The sequence below is a fragment of the Silene latifolia genome, chromosome Y (assembly GCF_048544455.1).
Source record: "Silene latifolia isolate original U9 population chromosome Y, ASM4854445v1, whole genome shotgun sequence".
NCBI lineage: Eukaryota > Viridiplantae > Streptophyta > Magnoliopsida > Caryophyllales > Caryophyllaceae > Silene > Silene latifolia.
Window position 1 is genome coordinate 177,351,198 of NC_133538.1, and position 8,645 is coordinate 177,359,842.

The window sequence follows — 8,645 nt, forward strand, 5'->3', positions numbered from 1 at the left end:
ATACAATAAGGGAAATGCAAGAAGGAATGACATTATGCAAAGGACATATGGGTGGACAACAACATGAAACTTTTTGTGAAAATTTCAAATTTTTTCAATTTTTAGATGGGTTTTTCATAAATGAAAGTAGTAAACAAGACACACTAAATCCCTCCCCCAACCTAGAACAACACATTGTCCTCAATGTGTACAAAAAAGAAGGACACCCAACAAGGAGAGATGGGATGACACATGCGGAATTAAAGGAAGAGAAAGAAAGCATACAACCGCGTAGAAGCTCCCCCAAGCTAGCTGGAAAATGGGCGTAAAGTCCAATCCAAATAGAAAAGGTACATGCAAAGGACAAGCTACTACAAAACTAAAGCAACTAAATGTCTTATTGTATTAGCTATTACAACCAATACCAAATTGAAATTGTCCAAAAAGCAGTAAATTGTCTCAAAAACATAAATGAACATGGTTTGCCTCCCAAGAAGCGCAATTTAAAGTCTTGCTAGACATCTACTTCTTTATGAAAACCATCCTTTATCTTTGAGCTCACCACCTTCCAAGCTCATCTTCATAGCATCTCTCGCATTCTCCATCCACTTAACTTCAAGCTTTTCCATGAATATCCTCTCCTAGCACTCTTAGCATTAGTGCCTTTAGAATCATTAACTGTAAAACAATCAACACCAACATCTACCTCCAGCTGATCCGTCAGTAAGGATCAAGGTATAGAAGAAGTAATAGCAAAGTCCACAGTGTTAAGTAAATAACAATACTCTTGTAATATTGGGTTCCTAATGGTATTGTTCTTGCTAAAGATGACCTAGTCATGGCCTACTTCCAAAGTCAACTTCCCCTTCTTCACATCAATTATAGTGCCTGCGGTGTGCAAAAATGGCCTACCCAAAATAATTGAGATTTGTGAGTCCTCGGCCATATCAAGAATTAGGAAGTCAACGGGTATGAAAAACTTACCAACTTTGATGGGCACATCTTCTAAAATGCCTAAAGGTTGTTTTAGAGAATGGCCCGCCATTTGCAAAATAATATTGGTGCATTTCAAAGCACCCATGTTAAGTTTTTCACAAATGGAGAAAGGCATGTGACTTAAACTAGCACCTAGGTCACAAATGGCCTTATCAATGGTATATGTGCCAATAGTGCAAGGAATGGAATAGCTACCGAGGTCCTTAAGTTTCAGAGGAGGCTTATTTTGTAAGAGTGCACTACATTCTTCGGTGAAAGTTACGGTCTCAAATTCATTGAAGGATATCTTTTTGGTGAGGATTTCTTTCATGAACTTTGAATAAGAAGCGACTTGGGAAAGCAATTCAACAAATGGAACGGTAACTTGTAAATTCTTAACAATATCTAAGAACTTACCAAACATACTCTTATCCTTCTTCTTGGCTAGGCGGTGTGGGAATGGCACTTGGATATTAATAGGAGTCTCAGGCTTCTTCATCTAGCCAACATCGATCTCATCATCAACACCTTCCACACTAGGCTCTTCACTAGCCTTGTTTCGAGCATTTCCCCAAAGCTTGGACTTTTCCTTAACCACCTCATCATCCATTGTCATATATGGCTCATCATAGCTCTTCCCACTCCTAAAATGAATGGCATTAAGGGTGCCATGACGAGGTTGTTCACCTTGAGGTGGGAGTTGGCCTTGTTGTCTTTGGGCACTTGAAGTGGCATGTTGAGCTAATTGGGTCTCCAACATTTTGATAGCGGCATCTTTAGTTTGATCACTTTTTTGCATTTGGGCTATCATGTTCTCTTGAGTTTTAGCCAATTGCATCATCATGGCTTCCAATTTGCTCACCCCATTATCATTTTGTTGTTGGAAATGGGGTTGGAGAACTTATTGTTGTTGGATAACTAGAGGCCCTTGTGCTTGGAAACTCGGTGGGTTTAATGGTCTTTGGTGAGGCACATTTTGTTGAGCTTGTTGTTGATGAGGAGGAACAAGCACATTAGAATTTTTGTAGAAAGTGGGCCTTTTAGTTTGAAAGACATTGACTTGTTGAAAAGGATTAGCACAAAATTAGGCAGCATGCCCCACGCCTCCACAAAGCTCACAAGAAGGAGTAAATTGGCTTTACATAGCATTCACTTGGCAAGTGGAAGTAGAGCCTTGAGAGCTCTCAAGTTGTTGTTGAAGATATGTCACTTGAGCTTGTAATAACGCCACATTGATATCCTCTACCTTAGCCTTCAGAGGATTTGCACTCCTTCAATTGACATATTAAGAGTCATGAATAGCCATAGATTCAATAATAGCATGTGCAATTTCCGTGTCAATTTGATCAAACCTCCCATTGTTGGCGAAGTCTATGATGCGGCGGTGCTCGAAGCAACAACAATTGTAGAAGGTAATGGCTAAGAAGCAAAGATCAAGCCCATGATGAGGGCACTCTCTTTGCAACTCTTTGTACCTCTCTCATGCTTCAAATAGGCTCTCATCACTCCTTTGTCGGAAACCGGTGATTTGGCTTCTTAAAAGGGCAGTCTTTTCCGGAGAAAAGTACTTTTGGTAGAATGCAAGAGCCAAGCTACTCCAACCGGTGATGCCCATGGAAACTTTGTCAAGGTTATTGATCCATAGCTTAGCCTTGTCCCTCAAAGAAAATGGGAATAACATCTCCTGTATTTGATCTTGCGTGACACCCGGGTGCCTTATCATGGAGCAATAGTCATAAAAGTTTTGGATGTGCAAGTTGGGATCTTAAAGAGGACCTCCACCCAATTGGGGTTTCTCAACTAGGCTAATGAAAGCCGGTTTGATTTCAAAATTTGCCACTTCAATATTGGTGGTAGCCATTCCTCAAGGAAGCATAGCCGCGGTGGGCTTAGAATGGTCGGACAAGCGCACCATTTTCTTTGGAATTGGTGGTGGAGATGATGGTGGGAAAGGAGTAGTGACTTCTTCTTCAAGAGCATGATAAGTGGCACGGATGTGAGGCAAACTGTCGGATTTAAAAGAAATTGCAAGCTCTTTGAAATATTTTAGTCTACGGTGGAAGGTTCTCTCGGGCTCCGGATCAATAGGAATTGGCTCACCCAAATGAAAAAACCTCTGCATAAGACTAAAAACTACAAGAAGATGGTAAGAACGGTCCCAAGGAACAAGTGTTCCGCGAGACAAATAAAAACAAGATAAAACTCAACAACTAAATAGCAAACAAAACCATGCTCCCCGGCAACGGTGCCAAAATTTGATTGGGTTGTTGCGTACCCAAATCAAAGATAATTACCCAACGGTCTAACCTAAGCTAGTATAGTCGGGTTTGAACACAATGAGATGTGAATTGCTATAATGGTTTTCACGGGGTGAATTTTATCTTGGTCGATTACGATTTTGGTTGGATGTTTGGTTTGTAACTTAAAAGCAATTAGCAAAATGACAATAACAATATTAAGAGGAATCAAGGGATACGGGTTTCACATGTAAACTACTCACTCATTATAAAAAATAAACTAACTACTAACAAATATGTAAAGGATTGCATAATAACTATATGATAAACAAGATATGAAATTGACAAAAGGGAATAGGGAAAAAGAAAATACCAATTGCAAAACTTGAATAAAAGAACAAGGAAAAATATAAAAAATCTTCTAATACAAACCCAAATCAAATTTAAACTTAGTAATCTAAATGTTTATTAGAGAATTATTGTAAAGAAAAGCAAGTTTCTAAACCCTAAAACAAAGTAGAAATAACGGAAATAGGATAGGTTTGCGAAATACAAGCATTGCTTTATATAACCACGGCTTGAATATGTATCGACACCTGCTTGGAGGTGACCCCATCTACCCGGGGTGGCTGACTCCAATCGGGGTCGTGGCCCAGTAGTCAGAAATCGCCAAAAATGCCCCTTGTTCGCAATTGTTCGCGCTCCTAGTGCCAGGGTTCATCAACCCCGATAGGGGTCGTAACTAAACACTTTTGAGAATATTTTATTCTCATCATTGAGCAAGAACATGACCCCAAGGGGTAGGACTCGAGGCTTGCGGTTGTGATGAGCGTGTCATTGTACGCCCTCAAATACATTTATACCAAACTACTAGCATAGCAAGCAAGTCGGGGTTGAACCCATAGGACGGGGGTATTTGAATTGTTCAATCTAATCGTAGTTGTGCTAAGGGTTGTCACAATTGATTGAGATTGATTGATTCTAATCTAATGAAAGTAATAAAGTAAAACAAGTAATAAAGCAAATAAAGATATAAACAAATAATAAAGGATACTAGGATATCGTGGTTTCATAGGGGATTTATGGTGGTGATCATACAAACATGTTTCAATATTTTCAAGCAATTAATCTTGTAGAGGAACCGAGTTAGTTTATGTCTTACGGTTCATAGGAAGATTTGGGTCCCGGAGCTGAGTCGTCTAGACTGTAGAACACCTACAAGTCGACCTACTTTCTTCCTATTCACTTTTATGCATGGTCTAACAAGACTCGAGTTGGTTTATATCTTACAAGTCTTGTTGAATAGATAAGAGATGGGTAAAAAATGCAAGGTTTCATAGTCTAACATTTCATCAAACATAACATGTGCATAGGTTGACATTACAACAATCAAGCAATCATAAGATAACAAATTAGATTAAGTATGGATCTACCCCCATGTTATAGTTCTACCATTAATGATAATTAAGTAACTACTCACTTATTATCACGGAAAACATGTTATCGATGGGGTCAATCTTCACAACAAGTATAAACATGATAAAAGAGTGAACAAATAAGAAATAAAGAGTAAAAAGTAAAGGAATTATACCAAACATAAGATGAAAAATTGGAAAGGAAAGAATAATAGAAGAAAACTTGATTGATTGATGAAGAGTTGTCAATTCTCCAATAATAACCCAATAATCTTCAATTACCCAATAATAAATAAGAATGCTTGAACAATAAATAAGGAAAGATTAATGTGGAATTTTGTGGAATGATTGAGATTAATCTATTATAATCTACTCCTAATCTAATCTAAGAGAGCTTGATTAAATCTAATAAAACTTGGTCATTAGTTAGGTAATACAATGGAGTAAATATAGTGGTACATCATTAGGTTAAGTAAGGGTAGATTAGTAAATAACAATGCTTAAGTGTTGAATAGAGCTTTTCAAGTCCCGAGGGACATGCGCGGATTGAGTAGCAACTCCCAAGGAAATACGCACGTTCTGGCCTGAAGCATGCTTGGTCATGTAAGGTGATCCACTCAGGCTGGCATCGGGACGCTCAGATCATAGGCTGAGACGCTCATCTTGAGCTCGGGACGCTCGGATCCTGGGATAGGGTTCCTTCTCCATTCTTGACTGCCAAACAATCCACTCATCCTGGCTTAGGGATGCCCGTCGGATCCTGAGCTCGGGACGTCAGATCATAGGTCAGCTTGTCTATTTGAGCTCGGATTGTAAAACGGACGTCATTTCCTCATCCAGACTCCTATTTGAGTGATTCAAAAGCCTAAACCACTTGATTTTTCGACGCCGTTTCATATATCATAGTTTCAGAGCAAAACAAGCAACTCTTGGTTTGTTTCCAAGCAATTTCCTCTTGTAATGGCTTCCTTCTCGTCATCCTTGCTCAACAACTTGTGGGGATTGATTGTTGGGTCATGGGGGTTGTCCTTCAGTACCCTAAAACTTGATTTATTGAACTAAGGCCTTTAGCCTTGGTCTCTTCTTTGATGCTTGGTTGTTGGATGTTATCAATTTAGCTCCGTTTCACTCTGTTTGGGTAAGGTTAGTATTCCTCTTCTACAAAGGACACCAAACCTCATATGATATACATAATAGAAAGCTAAAGACAAGAAACGACCCTAATACACACTAAAAAGCATAGGAACTAGGCTAGTTAAGGGACTAAATGTGCATAAATATGAGTCACATCAAACATCCCCAAACCGAACCTTTGCTCGTCCCGAGTAAAGAGGTGACTAAAACTATGACCTTTATTCATAATAATCTAATAATATAGCCGATGTGAGACAATTAGCGGGTGTCACTCCGCCCATTCAACTCATAACAGGACATCCATGAGGTAAGATGCCTTCTTGCAAGGCAAGGTGGGGCTTGCCAAAATGGCGATACATCCAAGTATTAAGCACACAAAACAAGTAATGGATGCATCTACAAAATAATAGCACTTTCCTCATCTAAGTGGCAAAAATCATCTACAAGGGAAGCAATTTAAGGGTACACCCTCCATCATAGATATTGGTTCTTCTAGTTACTAAGTCCAAGAGGATACAAACAAGTCACCTCCGAGTTGTGTCAAACTAGGGTACCTTTGTCCACAATCGCTAAATGCTTTTGTCAAGAGTAGAATCCTTATGGTGTTAGAAACACTGTAGGATCGTGGAATTCCCGCTCTTGCCTAGACAAGAAGAAAGGTCATCCCCTCTCTACCATGCACAAAAGTGGGATCAATGGAAAAAGGGATAAATATGCTTTAAGTTTCATAGTGGGAGTTTGCTTTTGGTTTTGTTATTCCCCCCCCCCCCCCCTATTTCTTGTGGCATTTAACATTTTTGAGAACAATTTCTTTTGCCATTTTTTTTATGTTTGGCAATTTGATGCTTGACAATTTTCAACTTTTGCATTTTTTGAACATTTTCAAAGTCACCCCAATTTGTAACGAGGGCGCTTTTATTTGAAGCATAGGAGTTCTTATTTTTGTACTCCTCTTTTATTTGATGCAAATTTGTGCAAACTTCTTGATTTTTTTCATTTTGGTACTTGAACTCAAATTGAGATTTTTGTGCCCATTCCCTTTTTGTTGACAAAAATGATAATAGAAGTGGAAGATGGTTGCATGGTTTCAAGGGTCACCTTGGAATAAACGGTAGCCAAGGAGTCATCACATCACAAGGTACTCTTGACTAGGCCTTAGTCCATGGGTCAAAGGATACTAGCATGACACATCCTAGGGTGTTTTAGAGGTATTCTAATGAGCAAAGTCTCAAGAAGAAAAAGTATCTACAAGGGCCTTATATACACTTGTTAAATTTCCCAAATAGATGTTTTCACAAAATTTTCCTAAAATGTAACTACATGCCATGATGCAAGTAACATATATTACAACCTAATGCATATGCTTCTATCAACTAGTATGCATATAAACTACATGCAACTCCTAAGATCACATTGGTTTGTACCGCATCAATCAAAATAAAGCCTTATAGTCATTAGCATAGAGAGGAAAAAGGAGATTTGGAAAGATCATAACATGCGGTCTTCATATTCCTCATGCCTCCTCGGATGTGGCGTAGTCGATCCAATGTGATAAGAGGACAAACAAACACAAGTATATACACAATATACAATTCTACACTACAAAGGATTGAACATGTTTTTGGATTTTTAAATTTTTTAAATTTTTATGGTTTTTGTTTTTGTGAAATAAAAGAACATGTTTTTGAGTTTTTCGAAATTTTTCAATTTTTATCATTTTTGATTTTAAAAATTAAGTTAGAATTTCCCATCCCCACACTAGTATGGGTATTGTCCTCAATGGACAATACGATAGGAAATTATCCAATGCATGCTAAATTAAAATGCATGATTTCTACACTAATATGAAAACTATATGACATATATACATAAGTGATGCATTCTAATCTATTTTATATGATGCATGCTTTCTATTGTTCGAAGAGCTAATTTGAATTAACTCGCATCTCTTGTATTTGAACGTCCCCAAACCAAGTAAGACACTATTTCTAGTGTAAAAATAGGGGGAGTTCATGCACAAGAAAAGGATGCAATGCATGAATCCTAATTGTCATTTTGGATTTTCAAATTCGGGAACAATAAATGAGACACCTCAATGGAACCGAGGTGGGAGTCCTTTAAGTGTTGTTGGGACTCAAAACTACCAAGAGTCAAGAAATGATCAAGATTAAAATTTTAAAACAAGAGATAAAAGCAAAGCTAAAGAAAGTGTAGGAAACTCACAATGGAATAGGTTGAAGTCAAGTGATCAACCCCGCATATGTGGCATCCTCCAAATAGCCTTGTCAACCCTCAATTGTCGTTCATTGTGACATCCTAACACCGATATCATTGCCGTCATCATCATCATCGGAATTATCATCAATTTCTTCATTATCTTCTTCATCATCCACCTCCATTGACCCGGAGGATTCACCATTTCCATCATCATAATTGGAACTTGAACCTTGCTCTTCTTCTTCTTGGCATGAATCACTACCTTCCCCGTCTTCAAAAACAACAACCTCCTTTCCATTAGCCATCTGACTATCCATTTCGGCATCTTGAGAAGCACTTGGGAAGAATACCTCCCTATCCGCCCAACTAGGCAAAGGACATGAAGGATCAAGAATTCCTTGCCTATCTAGATGTAGTAGGGGGGATATTGGGCACGGTAGGCATTCACCCGGTCTTCATGAGCTTCTTTATGCATTTGTTGCATTAGTTGGGTCAAATAGTCGTTGCCAACATGACATTAGAGCCACTCGGTTTGAATTCTTGGTAGGCAAAGGGGTATGGTGGAGTCACAATGGTGGAGGAGGAGGGATTTACAATTGGTTCCCTATGTTGCTTAATTATCACTTCAGCTTCCTTGGAGACGGGCAATAGGTAGTTTGGTCTACGGACGGAGATACGACAAATCTTG

The 8,645-nt window shown here is 38.6% G+C and overlaps 1 non-coding gene across 1 annotated transcript; it reads left to right on the forward strand.

Annotated features, from left to right (window-relative positions):
* Positions 1-2,390: 2,390 nt before the first annotated feature.
* On the forward strand, positions 2,391-2,500 carry LOC141635110 (small nucleolar RNA R71). Its single transcript, XR_012539815.1, has one exon. It is a non-coding gene; the product is annotated as a small nucleolar RNA R71 (small nucleolar RNA).
* The last annotated feature ends 6,145 nt before the right edge of the window (positions 2,501-8,645 follow it).